This window comes from Thunnus thynnus, chromosome 11, assembly GCF_963924715.1.
Source record: "Thunnus thynnus chromosome 11, fThuThy2.1, whole genome shotgun sequence".
Classification (NCBI taxonomy): Eukaryota; Metazoa; Chordata; class Actinopteri; order Scombriformes; family Scombridae; genus Thunnus; species Thunnus thynnus.
The window spans coordinates 13,804,067-13,818,529 of NC_089527.1; the positions used below are offsets into that span (position 1 = coordinate 13,804,067).

At 39.1% G+C, this 14,463-nt stretch overlaps 1 long non-coding RNA gene across 1 annotated transcript; it reads left to right on the forward strand.

The window, feature by feature from the left end:
• The first annotated feature begins 2,688 nt into the window (after positions 1-2,688).
• Positions 2,689-3,225, forward strand: LOC137192113 (uncharacterized). The gene is made up of 2 exons (XR_010930514.1): positions 2,689-2,875; positions 2,991-3,225. It is a non-coding gene; the product is annotated as an uncharacterized lncRNA (long non-coding RNA).
• Positions 3,226-14,463: the final 11,238 nt, after the last annotated feature.

The window sequence follows — 14,463 nt, forward strand, 5'->3', positions numbered from 1 at the left end:
TCTCCTACTAAAAGAGACGTAAAATGTGCATTTATTGGTCATAATTATTAGATGAAAATTGTACATGGACTGAATATCTTCTATCCAAAGCATTATAAAATGTGCCTCTCGTTCAGCCATTCACATACCGATGACAACAAGCTGCAATGCAGGGTGCTAGCCTAACCATTGGGAGCAATTTGGTGTTCAATGTCTTTGCCCAAGGACACTTTGTCATATTTACAGGAGGAGCAGGGGATCGAACTGCCAACCCTGTTATTAGTGTACAACACACTGTACAGTACCTGCTGAGCCACAGCTGCCCTGAATATGACCAAAAATGACATATTGTTAGTCATATTATTATTAGTCATAACACCTACTGAGCAATCAGAGCATTTCGGAACATTTTTGTAGAATCATGCAATGAATGTCATGAAGCACAAACTGTTGAAATTCATTGTTTATCATACTTCTTAGTCATTCACAAGCAGACAAGCACATTGATGGCCATCACTAAGTTCAGCTCATAACACGCATTGATCTCTTACTCAAAAGTCCCTGCATAGATATTCAGCTAAACACAACTCAAAACTGTAGTGACCCTCAGTACGTAAAGTAAAAGAGCTAAATTAAAATCTAAAGCACATCACATCACGATCTATAAAAAATAAGTTTGTTATTACTGAAAATGAATTGGCAGCTAGTTTGGTAAACTGGCAAATTGCCCTGGAGGTTGATCTCTATGCAATTAGCTAATCCAGGGGGCTAATATCTGTGTTTGCTTTTGGTCAGACTCAAAGAAAAGGGTTTGATGAGAAACAATGAGGAAATGATTTCTGTAAAATTTCTGTATAGGAGGTGGCAGGTGCAAAGTTTACATGACCCATGGTCAGAGAGTCCACAATTATGAGAATAAGACTTTCCCATTTAGTTGTGATGCTTATCTGTTACTGTTCATTGTCTCCAACATGTCCCCCAAATTAAACAACAAAATACTGTGTTGGTCCATGCACTCCTGTATGACATAGTGGCGTTTTATCATCTGATGCCCCTATCAACCGTTATCAGCATGACAACATAAGTTGTCTGTACCTTCCGTACCAATACGTTTTATGATTTGGCAATGCTATGGTTAAGGTTTGGATGAGTTTACATTGAAAAAATACTTAGGTTTAGGAAAAGATCATGGTTTGGGTTAAAATTAAATAAACTAGTTACAGATGGCAACCTCCAGTGTTAACGTTCAATGTTTTTTTAACCCATCCATTCCTCCGGCCCTCCTCCCTATGTGGACTTTGTTGTTATATAATAACATCACATGATTTCCTCCTTGGCTTTGGTCATAATTACTAGAGGCCTTCTGTCACTTGAATGTTAATATATATTGTTTTGGGGCAGTTCCATAAATGACTGATCCTGTTGTTTTTCTTGGGAGGACAGTCTCACTGTCTCCTCTCTTCATTGGCCATCATATCCCGCCATCATAAAGACAGAACTGGCACTGAGCAACACATCCTGATGATAATAAGAATGGATTGTGATAATGAGATATGTGTCTGTTAAATTAAGCTGCTTTAGCATGGGCTAAATAGACCAATCGCCATGTAATCATTTTTGATGATCATCTCTTTCATTCTCCCAATATAAAGTAATATAAAATACTACAACAATGCCCACTCTGTTGCTACATCCTCTTACTGCTCTAACAGTATATTTGCTGAAAAAATCACAATGAGCCTCCTCTGCTGGTCTTCAAAAACTTATATTTCTTCTCTCACAAAACAATGTTGTTTTTCTCCATTCATCTGAAAAAAGGAGAGTGCCATTCACAAACAGTTGGCTTCAGCTGGCATTTGGTCTTCTTCCCTATATGAATACTCAAGACCACCCTGACTTCATCCCATGATGAGACACCTAGATCTCTGATCTTATTCATAACTTTAAGTCCACCACCTGTCAGCTTGACAGGTGATGTTGAGCTGACAGGTTTTGTCAAAGTCTGTCTGCCATACATGTCTCCTCATATAATTAACCCATAAATATACAGTTCCCCCTTTTTTCATCTCAAGTGGCAAGACTGCCATAACCTTTCTTACAGTATCACAGACACATTATTTACCAGCTTGTTCTAGCTTTTCATTGAAGATAAAGGATGTTTACACAACAAAATATTCAAACCCAAGACTATGTATTTATGGCCCTCAAATGGAAATATTCTAGATGTTTTCAGCTTGACATATTTGACATCTCCGGAAACGTTTGGACCTCTAATTGGATCTAAAATAAGATTCCTTGGGTTTGAACAATGTTTGGCTGCACAGCATGAGTTTATAATGAACCCCTGGTGTATCAGTGAGTGTCAGCACTGTATGTTTTGTGTTGTGCATTAATCTTTGTATGGACCCTAGTGCTGTGCAGCACCACCACTACTAAGATTGGTCAGCCCTGCTTTTCACCTGATCATGGACTCAGATAGTGGAGTCTGGCCAATCAGTGTGCACACAACCTAGGTGATTCGTTCACACGCACGCATTTTGAGGTCGAGAGGATGTCATATAATGTACAGATTGTAAGCCCCCTGAAACAAATTTGTGATTTTGAGCTAAAAGCTAAAACTGACTTGACTTGTCATTTTGACACTTTCATTTATATTTGTTACATCTGCCCCTGGGACATCATCTGCCAAGCCCTCTACAACTAATTCAGTGCCTCTCTAACCTGCTGCCACTCCCTGAGTGGCTCTCTCCTTCTCTCTCCCTGTGTGTGTGTGATTGTCTGCACGTGTGCCACAGTCAGAGCAGAGCCACACCAGCTGCACCTCATCTCAATCAAGACCTCTACAAATATTCAGCTCTGCCACTTCTACTCTGCCAGATCGTAGACTCTGCCACTTGTCAGTTTGCTATGCTTCAAGTCAACTTATTATCAGTTTTACTATTCAGCATTTAGTTCCTTTTGCCTATTTCTCAAATTAAAGTTACTCATCCTGTTTTCCATTTCCTTTGTAGTCCTGCTTACTCTGACTCAGGTCCCTGTTCCCTGGCCCTCGTCTGCTCATCCCTGCTGCTCTGAATTGGATCCCTGCACTACTCAGCCTCCTCGGATTCCACTCCCGAACTGCTTCCTTGGCCCCTAACTGCCCCTGCCCCAGCCTCAGTTCCTGGCTCTCAGCCACCAGCTCAAACTTCCCCTAGCCTGCAGCCCATCTTCTCGGTGCTCAGCAATAAATATCTGTTTACCTTCTTCCTGTCTCCTTGTCTGTGTCTGCACTTGGGTTCACCTGTACTATAGCCCCACGTAACAATATTCACATAAAAAAGACCATAGATACTGAATAATATGACTGCTGTGCTTACAGATGCACCAATAAGGATGGAGAGAGCAACACCTACCTACTTTAATTAACTCTTTTTTAGCTTTTTTGGGGTATCCATTGAATCTGCAAACCCCTCACCACAAAACAAAAGTAGTCATATCTAAGATATGAGATAGAATCAGTGAAAAGCTTGTGCTTTGGAAATTTAGCAAGGAATGTCTCTTAAGTTATAAACAAAAGTATAGCTCACTTCTAAAGGAAACATCTTGTGTGTTACAGTAGCTGTCAGGTTTGAAAACACATCACTGTATCTATTACACAGATTGACACACCAAAAGAGAGTCAAATTATTCAGTTCAATCAATTCAGAAGATTGGCAAGATGTACTGTTTCATGGGTGGAAAGATAAAAACATATTTGAGAGGAAGAGAGCCAAGTTAGAAAAGCACAATGAGTGTGAGAGTGTGGGCAAAGTGAGCCACCGAATGGTGTTGTATGAAAATGTAAAATTAAAGTAGAAAAAAAGAAAATAAGGAGGATGAAACCGGATGAAAAATTCAGCAAAATCTATTTTTGAAATATGCTACAGTATGTGGAAAAAGAGGATATGCTGATAGACATGAAAGGCGGCAACTATTGTATAGACATGCTTAAAATTGCATGACGGGGCTGTAGAGGATTTCAAAAGAATTCAAATGCAGGGTTCAGCTAGAGTTTAAATTAGAATACTGCGCCACTGCTCAGATCACTCTTTCTCTGTTCAGTAGAAGCTATGGTGAAATGCAAGGAAACTCCACACTCTTTTTTCATCCCCTATGATGAAAGGCATCATGCTTTTTTTTTGGGTTCTAATATCTGAGATGATTTTTTCATGGGCTCTGTCATGATTTTATAAACCCTATTATCTAGTTATATAATGGTTGAAATTTATATACCATTTATGACACTGCTGAGCTAATGCTGTGATTTAGATGCGATTTACAATGAATGAACAGGTAGGGGGTTTAGGGCCTTGCTCTAGGAAATTATAACAAGCTGTGTCCGAAATCCCTCCATATTTACTATACTGTATAGTGTAATTTACCCTGTAAATTTATCTACTAAATAGTGCCCTTAAAAATTCCACACTAGAATGAAAAAAGTAGTGTCCATGTCATGTACACTACTTTCTAATGACCATCCTACAGTGCACACAATGCCTATTATATAGGGAGTAGGGAATGAGTGAATGAGAAAATGACACTATTTTGCCACCAGCAATTAGTTTCAGTTAAACATTATGTTGCTAGTGGCAACCTCTACAGGCAAAGTCCCATAGCAGTTCCCAGTTAACCACCATCATTACATACACTGTTTTGTCAGGTCTGTGACAAAGCTATAGACATCTTTAATTCACCCTCTAAATGCCCATGTTGAAACATCATCAGTAAGTAATCCATTTCTTATACCTCGGTGTGTCCAAACTTTTGACTGGCAATGTACTTTGTGACAGTTGTTTGTAATTTGTTTTTCTATGATCGGTTTAGTGCTAAACAAGCTAGCCGTAATGCTAGCTGTCTGAGGCTGATGTTTTGATAAATGAATGTGTATGAAGCAAGTAACTGTTGACTGTTTGGCCAACTGTATTTATTTTACTCATTCGGACTGTACAGCATATTTACGTCTTGTGAACTGTCTATATTGTACTTCATGAAGGGACTTAATGTTGTTCTTTCACCGGTGGTAATATGTTTCTTCATGTCATGAAAGGATGATGTAAGTCATTCAAGAGTTATTGTATACTTTTATGAATCCAGTTTTTTTGTCTTTCTTTCATTTTTTGCAATACCTTTGGTCTAACACTTATGGTATCTCATCTTTTCTGATTTGTATTCTGTTTCACTGAATTAGTTGTGTTTTATTCTGTTTTGACAGTTTCAACATACTGTAGCTTCAAGTAGAAACTCCAAAAGCCAATTCCTGTCACCAACCTTTATACGAAGTGTATTTGGCTCTCTGCATTATAGTGCACCTTCATCCATAGTGAGGGTAGAAGAAACACTGTGGAGCAATGTGCCTAACCAAAAATAAAAGTCAGTCATCATTTGGGAACAAAAAAATCAAAGAATAATTAAAAAAAATAAATAAATCAGTAAAGCTCATCAGGAGTTACACAGCTATTGGAGGTCAATACCTGGCAAATGGGTAACATATATTGCTGTTAGATAACCCCCAATTAATATGAAAGGACCAAATAAATACCTGCCATATGTATTATGGCCCTCCAAATGTGTCCAAATACCAGTTATGGTGCCTCTTGAGGTGTTTGCATATCCAATGAAAAAATGAAGACATGTTTGTGTTTTTGCAATATTTCATGGAAAGTAGAATTCAAAATAAGGGCACAATCCAAATCACAAAAGCCATTATTTAGCAACATATTTGAATAGATTGCTGTACAAAAGCCCTACATCACCTTACCTTCTTTAAAGACAATCACCAGTGCAAATAAATAAAAAAACATCACTGCTTGTTTCATGTTTACTTCCTCACAAAAATATACCAGTACCAGTTTGACACAGGTCACTGTAATGTGTGATAGAAATTTGCCTCTTAAAGATTTGTGTCTTCCATTATGATAAATAAATTGTATTAGAGAGACCTTTAAAACATACTGTAAATACAGAGCATTATGTAAGAAGAATGAAAAGTAGATGAGAGAACAGTAGGATAACGACATAGAAGAAAAAGAAGTGTAGGCAAAACAAAAAAAGAGAAACAGTGAGAGGGAAACAGCACACCTTAATTTCCTCATTGATTAACCCTGCTAATGTGCTAATCTAGCCTGGTACGTTTTCTCTCTGCAACACCAGCCTCATCAAGAGCCAATTAGCTCCTCCGCAGCACACGGCCATCCATCATAACAGGACAGACACACTCATCTTTTCTCCTTAATGTTGCAACACACAGCAGCCCCCTGCAGTCAATACACTTTCCCATGCGGAACTACTGTAGAATAGTGGCCTTCCTGCGATCAATAGGCCAAAAGAATTGGTATACGGTGAATGAAGCCTATAGACTTATTCTTGAGGAGAAAAAAAGAGCTAAATGTATGTAGTATTCAGATCCTTTACTTAAGTAAAAGTACCAATACAGCAATGTAAAAATACTCTATTACAAGTAAAAGTCCTCCATGAAAAATCCTACTTAAAGAAAAGTGCATAAGTATTAGCAACGAAATGTAAGTAGTAGGTAAAAAAAGTACTTGTTTTGTCCTTCTGACTGATATATTATTATATATGACATCATTATATTATTAATACTGAAGTATCAGTGTTGTAGCTGCTGGAGGTGGAGCTAGTTTGAACTACTTTATATACAGTTAGCTAGTTTAGTCCAGTGGTTCCCAATCTAGGGTTCGGGCCCCTCACCACATAAATTTGAGGGGTCGTGAGATGATTAATGGGAGAGGAAAGAAGAAAAAACAAAGTCCTGATACACAAATCTGTTTTCAGTTTTTGGACTTTTTCTCTAATCTTTGATTTTTGGTGAAATATTTTATCGTTTGAACATTCATTGAAATGAAACCATGTGAGAAGTTTAGAGGGAAAAATCTCTGTTCGGCAGAGCTGTTAACAATTCATAGACATCTGAAATGCGACCCCAACTACACACTGCTTTTCATAAGACGTCAAAAGCCAAGAAGGTTGGAAACCACTCATTTGTTGTATTTTGAAAGCTTGTTATGTTATCCATTGTGTCGCAATAGATCCACACTGTTACTCCTCTGCACAGATATTAGGATAAATACTACAGCACACTATACAACATATTATTGGAAACCATCCAAGAAACCTTGTGATGCATGTTCGATTTTCTTAAAGCAGAGCTGTTTTGCTGTCAAATTTTTTTTCAGTGGAATGTTGCTGTAGTCTCAACATGCTGTGAAGCTATAATGCGAAGAAGAAAAATCAACATAACCAAATGGATTGGATTTGGTTGGCTGATACTTGATACTAAAAGAAAAAAGAGACAATCAGGACATCTTTACAGTACTTTAAATGAACCCTTTGACTTTCCAAAATAAATGTTAATGGTCACTTCAAACAGAGGCTCCTGAGCCTGTGCCTGTTCAGTAATCCATCCATGCTCACACCTCAGATACATTTTCACATTTGCATTTGTGCTTGCCCCAAGTTTTAGCAACATACGCCCTCAGTTTCTTGTTTAGCCAAATGATGAGCAGCAAAATCCTTCTCTCTGTGCTGGTTTGGGTCTGAGTATTACCGAATTGTCAACTCCACTCACAATAAAAACAAGAGGAAGTGATGATACTTGTGGAAATTAAAGGCTAAGCCACAGTGGCCATTACCAGAAACTGAACCTGATGTCATTGTGAAGGTGGGCCAGAAGCAACCAAAACAAATGTCACTTTCTGATGAAACATGGGTATACAACTTGTAATTCTGCATGTGAGATGTATATTGGTGACATAAGATGACATAATGAATTAAAAGACAATTTTGACTGGGTATGCATTGACATATTTTAAAACATACAAAAGTAAAGGAAATAGAGCTGTAGACACTGATAAAAAGTCCAATATGTCTTCAGTTTGCAGTTATGTAATGAATGATTTCAACAGGTCACTGTCAATCTTAACAACATAATTTACTAGAACTTTAGGGTGGAGTTTGCAGGTCTGACCATCACAGATTGGTCAAACACAGACACCTAAGTTGCTTCAACTTGTATAGCGCTTCATTCATAAAACAAGGTAGTACTCTAGTATCAATTATAGGACACTCGAGCGACAGAAAGAGAAAGAGAGTGTGAAAACAAGCTGAGAGCACGAGCAAGCTAGAGAGTGAATGAGAGAGAGGGAGCGGCAGAAAAAAACAAAGCAGGCAAATAAGAGAAAACAAAATGTTATTTTCTAATTATTTCATGGTGGTTACATTGTAAAGCAGAAATAAATAACCTTCAAACACTTGTTTGTTGCAGATTGTTTACTGTGGGCTCTGGAGTTTTCATCCGCCTTTTCCTCTCCTTTTGTCCTATTCATTCATTCATTACATCCAACTCAAACATCAGAGTCACGCCACAGTAAATATGGAAGGACAGGATGACAACAGGATGAAGTCCTCCAAATTAAACAAACAAATAGGTCATTTGACCATGAACTCCAGAATGACCCAAGGGAGCGTTTTCTAATCTGGCACCTCTATTGACATTTATCAGCAGGACATTGTTTGTCTGATTTCCAAAACCGTTACAAGTCACAGTGAGAAAATAATTATGTTTTATGATGTGACAACGCTGTGGTTAAGGTCTGGTTAGATTTAGGCACAAAAACCAACACAATGTGCATTTCTCTCTCACTGCATGTTTTACCTTTTGCTGCTGTGGCCTTTACAATAATCTGATGGCATTCAGTTGTGCTGTCTAAGTGAGATTGCAGTCGCTTTTACATAAAAGCCACTTTAGCGCTAATTCGGACATGCGATTGACATGTTAAATTGCCTTCAGATTATCATAACGGGGTGCTTACTGCTCAGATGACATATGACATATTTGAGATACAGGTTTGCCAACAGTAGTTCTTCCAAAGGAAACTGCACAAGTAGGGAACCTCACTGTTAGGAAGTGGACCCAAGTTAATGAGAATAATTTATTAGCGTGAAGTGTGTGAACCTCTTGGGGAATTAAATGGAGCAATTTTGATCATAAGGTTAGGTTATTCTTCTAGTGCAACAGTGTTTGACAGGCTTTTGTTTTTAAACACTGTGTATAAGTTTGATGTATCTCCACAATAGATGATTATGAACAATGAACATTTATTCATGCGTCCAACATTCATTCTTTGCAGTTACAGCTTCATAAAAGCAGAGTAGATGAGTAGTGCTTGACAGATGTATTAGGGCACTAATATATAAAATATTTTTACTTAAGCACAATTGTTATGGGGCTGTGTATGTGCTCTACCCTGTCAAGGTTTTGCCCACATACTTCACATACATTACTGTATGACACCTAAACAAACCTTCTCACATACAGCCACACACCATCTGTCACATCAACTGCTGTTGCATACTATATAAAATGATCACAGCACGATGACTGCAATTTCCCTCCCACTTACGCTCAAAGCACAAACTGCAGCATATTACATTTCTGCACATTTTAGCTTTTTACGTCATGACAGACCATGTAAATTTCAGTACAGCCATCTATTAATTTTACCCCTGTTATTCATGTGCAGGGTCACTGGCAGATGAAAAGGCAGGAACAAGACTAACACCTAATCATACACTTCTATGGAGAATTTATCTAGTTCACCTGAGCTGCATGTCCTCAGATTGTGGAAAAGACTGGAAATACACACAAGCACTGGGTGGGAGAATATGCACAGTCCACACAGAAAGGGTTCAGGATTCAAAACAGCTGCAGGAGTGGACTCATCAACTTCTTGCTGTGAGGCAAAAGTGCCAACTACTGAGCCATCAGGTCATCCTCATTTAATGTAAAACTTTCTAAAATGAATCATCAAGATATATATCCTCAGTAAAGTAATTTATCTGGAGAAGTGTGTTTAAGTAAATGCAAACTGGTTGAAGTATTACTCAGATTTTGAAATGCTGGTCTCCTGGGTGTATACAGCATGCAATGGATCCTGAAGGAGCTTGATTATAAATTCTAATCAGCCTCAGACTCTCAAAAAGATTGTCTCAAAAGAGTCCAGGTGGACTCTTGAAAGTAAAAGACCACCAAAAAATGATCTAAAGAGCTCTTACACTGATCACAGATGCAATATTTTCAGATCATTTGCAACTGCAACTGGGAGGTGTTTTTGGTTGCTTCCACAAATCGAAGAATATTCTTATTTTTTTTTTATCTTTTTACCAATCACCACATGAGATACCACTCATCTTAAAAGGATCTTAAAAAGATGATTGTCAAGTACATAACTGATTATGTAACTGTCTTTAATACAAGTTTTTAATAGAATAGTTTCAGTGGAGCCAAAGTATTGAAGATTGAATAAGCCTTGATCCCTGGGCAAGGTTGCTCCACTGTTTCAGAAAGCTCATATCAGGGCAAGTGCCATGAGAAACAAAACAAAAATAACATCCCACATGGCAAAAAATTGTGCAATTTCCCTTTGGCTCTGGCAAATTTAGTAGGCTAGACAGATAAACCGGCAACTCTGTAGATTAAGTACAGTGTCATTATTCCCGGTTTGGATGGTGAGTGTGTTATGTGTTGACTGTTTTTTGGAAGTAAAGGATCCTTTATTATCATGGTTGCCAAAAATCTGAAACAAAATCTCAAACAAAGACCTAGTCTTAACAAGACTAGGTCTACAGCCATACTCGCAATTCCATGAGGCTACTTGGCTACTTACTTAAGCTAAATGCTCACATCAGCATGCTAACATGCTCATAAAGACAATGTAAAATACTGATGTTGAGCAGATGTTTACTGATGGGAATGTCTTTAGTTTTGTGAGTGTTTAGTCATTAATAGCATTAGCCAGTCAGTATTGGACAAATTGAAACTTTGATCAGATGATGACACTAGATGAAAAGTTCAGGGATCACCAAAATTATTGCAATTTATCCTGAGGGGGACATGAATGTTCCAATTTCCAATCCATGCAGTAGTTGTTTAGATAGTTCAATCTGGACCAAAAAGGTGGATCGGTTGACAGGTTTGGGAGTGGGGAGCCAACAATCCACTGAGCCATTTTAACTATCCTCTTGTGCAAATAGAGTACCAGACTGTACAGCAGAACATCAGGATGTTCTCAATCGTGCAGCAGTAGAAGTTGATCAGCAGTTTTGGGGGGTCCTTGGAAAAAAGAGGTGCTCCTGGGCCTTATTGACCAGGCGGGAGGTGTTCAGGCTCCAGGTGAGGTCCTTGGATATGTAGACTCCCATGAACTTGAAACTAGCAACTCGCTCAACCTCCTCCCTGTTGATGTACAGTCCAGTGTGTTTTTTTATTTTTTCTGAAGTCGATGACTTTTTTTGTTCGTGTTGAGGTTCAGGTCATTGTCCTTACACCACGCAGACAGTGTCTGAACCTCCTCCTTGTAGTCTGTTGCATTATTATTGGATATCAGATCCCACTATGGTCCTGTCATCTACAAATTTGATTAGGATAATGGAGCTGTGGGTGGTAGTGCAACCGTAGGTGAGGAAGGAGTAGAGGAGCGGACTGAGAACGCAGCCTTGGGAGATGCCACTGTTGAGCATGATGGTGGAGGAGACGTAATTGCCCAGCCTGACATGCTGGGGTCTGTTGGTTAGAAAGTCTTTGATCCACAGACAGAGAGGGGTTTCTAGACCTAGTGTCTTCAATTTATTGAACAGTTTGTTTGGGTTGATGGAGTTGAATGCCGAGCTGAAGTAAACAAACAGCATCCTGATGTAAGTGTTGGGGTTTTTCAGGTGGGTGAGAGCTGTAATGAGATGGCGTCGTCTGACGATCTATTGGCCTTGTAGGCAAACTGGTGTTGATCAAGAGTAGAAGGGATGCAGGCTTTGATGTGGGCCAACACCAGTCTCTCATAACAGTTTTAATACCTCTGTCTAGGTCTCTCCTGACTGTCTCCAGTAGGCTTTCACATAATGAACCATGGTTTCTGGTTGAGGAACACTTTAATTTGCTTTTTTGTGGTTACATTGTCAAAACAGAAGTTGATGTATGACAATACAGTGGAGGTGTGGTGCTCAATGTCTGGGTGTTCCTGTAGTGATGATAAGGCTTCCTCAGTCCAGCTCTGCACTGTCTTGGTTTGGCGTTTGGTAATACTCATGAGCGGTTTGTAGGCTGGAGCAAGGTACAGGTACAAATGGTCAGCTTGTCCAAGATCGGGAGACCGGTGGATCTTGTAGGCTCCAGGGATATTTGTATACACCTGGTCCAGTGTTCTGCTTTTCCTTGTTTTAATATCAATGTTCTTGTAAAATTGTAAAACAGTCTTAAGATTTGAGCGGTTGAAGTCTCCTGCCACGATAAAAATACCCTCTGGTTGTTTGTTTTGTTGCCTGCTGATGGCATCATGTGGTTTGCCCATAGCTAGCTTAGCATAAACTTGGGGGTGGATGTAAACTGTTGTGATGAAAACTGCTGGGAATTCCCTTGGCAGGTAAAAAGGTCAGCATTTAAGCATTAAAAACTCTGTGTCCAAGCAGCAGTGTTTATATACACGCACCCCCCCCTCCTCTTGTCTTACTAGAGTCCAATGTGCAGTTTGCACGGTAGACGGTGCGGCCTGCTAGCTCCACTGCTAAGTTGGGGATGTTTTCATGCAGCCGGGTCTCCATTATCACCGTAACACAGCTATCCATGTGGTGGTTGTTAATCCACAGTTTCATGTTGTCCAGTTTGTTGACGAGAAAGCGGGCGTTAGTGAGAAAGATGCTTTCCTCGCTTCTGCTTCCTCTTGCATCGTTGCCTTTGCTTCTTCTCTGCCGGGCTGTTAATCTCTGTGCACTCCACTGAGAGAGTAATCTCCGTCAGGATAGAGCTGGACTCACCAGGGTAATGTCCAGTGCAACAGTCTCTTAAACATAGAATCTCAGTTTGGGTGTAGGTCTTCATTTTAGGGTAAAACTGCTAACTGTCAGAGAGTGCCAGGCCGCTGCGTGTGCACATGCCACCATCTTGTTTGAATCTCATCTGTCAAGTAAGATTGTCCATGTTATCTGTCATGTTATCAGAAAATAACTCTCACTGAAATTACTGTAACTATGTATGATCAGCAGCTTCTTTCTTTCTCTCTGTTTCTGAATGCAAACAAATGTTGACAAATATTTTATGATTTGAATGCAGACTGCCTTGTTTTTCTGTGGAAAGTGGTCATTTGCTGTGTATGATTCAAAGGTGTCTGTGTTCTTTTATATCTGGACACTCTGAGGTGTCCTGATATATACAGAGGACACCAACTGCTGGGAAAATTATAGTAAACTTCCTGGTGATCAATATGAGTGGTGCAGCACAGGACCAGCTGTGTTATCTATGCTTTTCCCTCTCCATCTGCTGATACTACAGCTGAGCTGACACACTCCCACTTCATTGGCTGTTACTTCCCAAGACAGATCTCACACACTCACAGTTTTACACAAACATCACAGCTGTGTTTAGGATGTTTATTTTTAGGATGTCACTTTTGATTGATGTGGCCTCAGCACCTTTCATACTGTGACTGTTCATGTGAGTCAAGTTGAAATATATTGAACGTGATCATCACTGAATGTAGTTAAGTACAAACTTCTACACAGATAAAACTAAAAGTTTTTTGTTGTATTTGATACTGTTATATGGAATTCAGGGGACTGCACTCTCTAATTTCAGGTTTTATTAATTAAAGCAGCAATTTAATTTTCATTCATTTTTTATTTCTAAAACAGCAACATGTTTTCCATCCAATAGTAGCACCAGATAAGAAAACACTCATACAGTATGTGTTGTTCTGGAGGGCATGGACCAACAACGTATTTTGTCATTAAATTTGGAAGACTTGATGGACTTGTTGGATTGACCAGATGGTCTGTCAAATTTACCCTTCGGTACATTAGCTTGCATGGCAGTAAAATCTTAAGTGTATGCATAGCCTTAGCTTCTTTTCAGGACTTATTGGTGTTTCTAATCCTTTTGAACATTTTTTCTCCTGGCCTGCTTTAGTTTTAGCATTTTTGGACTCAATACAGAACGTAACAAAAAGCATCCCTTGAGCAAGGAATGCTGAATTAGCATGTTTCTCTACCTATGGCAAAGAGCCGTAAATGACAGTGTAAACTCTTGTGAAGTGCCTGTTTACCTGCCATTGTCTCAGGGGCACTGTCAAATCTAATCCGGCTTGAGTCCCGCCTGTCGTGCTCTTGCTTCAAGTTGGCTGCATACAAATGAGCTTTGCTTCAAAGCAGATGGAAAGGGTGAATGTGGATGTATATAGAATCAAGTGTAGAGACACAAATGTGCAAGCCAGCTAACAATTAGCATACATAAACATGATTGCTTGTTTTATACTTGTGATATTGAGGAATGTTTGATGAAATTCAATAAAAGGCTGTCCAAGATGGTGTAGTCTCTTGTACATCCGCTAAAATTATGGATTTCCCCTTACAGAATTCAGTTTGCTTAACACAGTGCAAGACTTATTTACTTAATCTACAAAC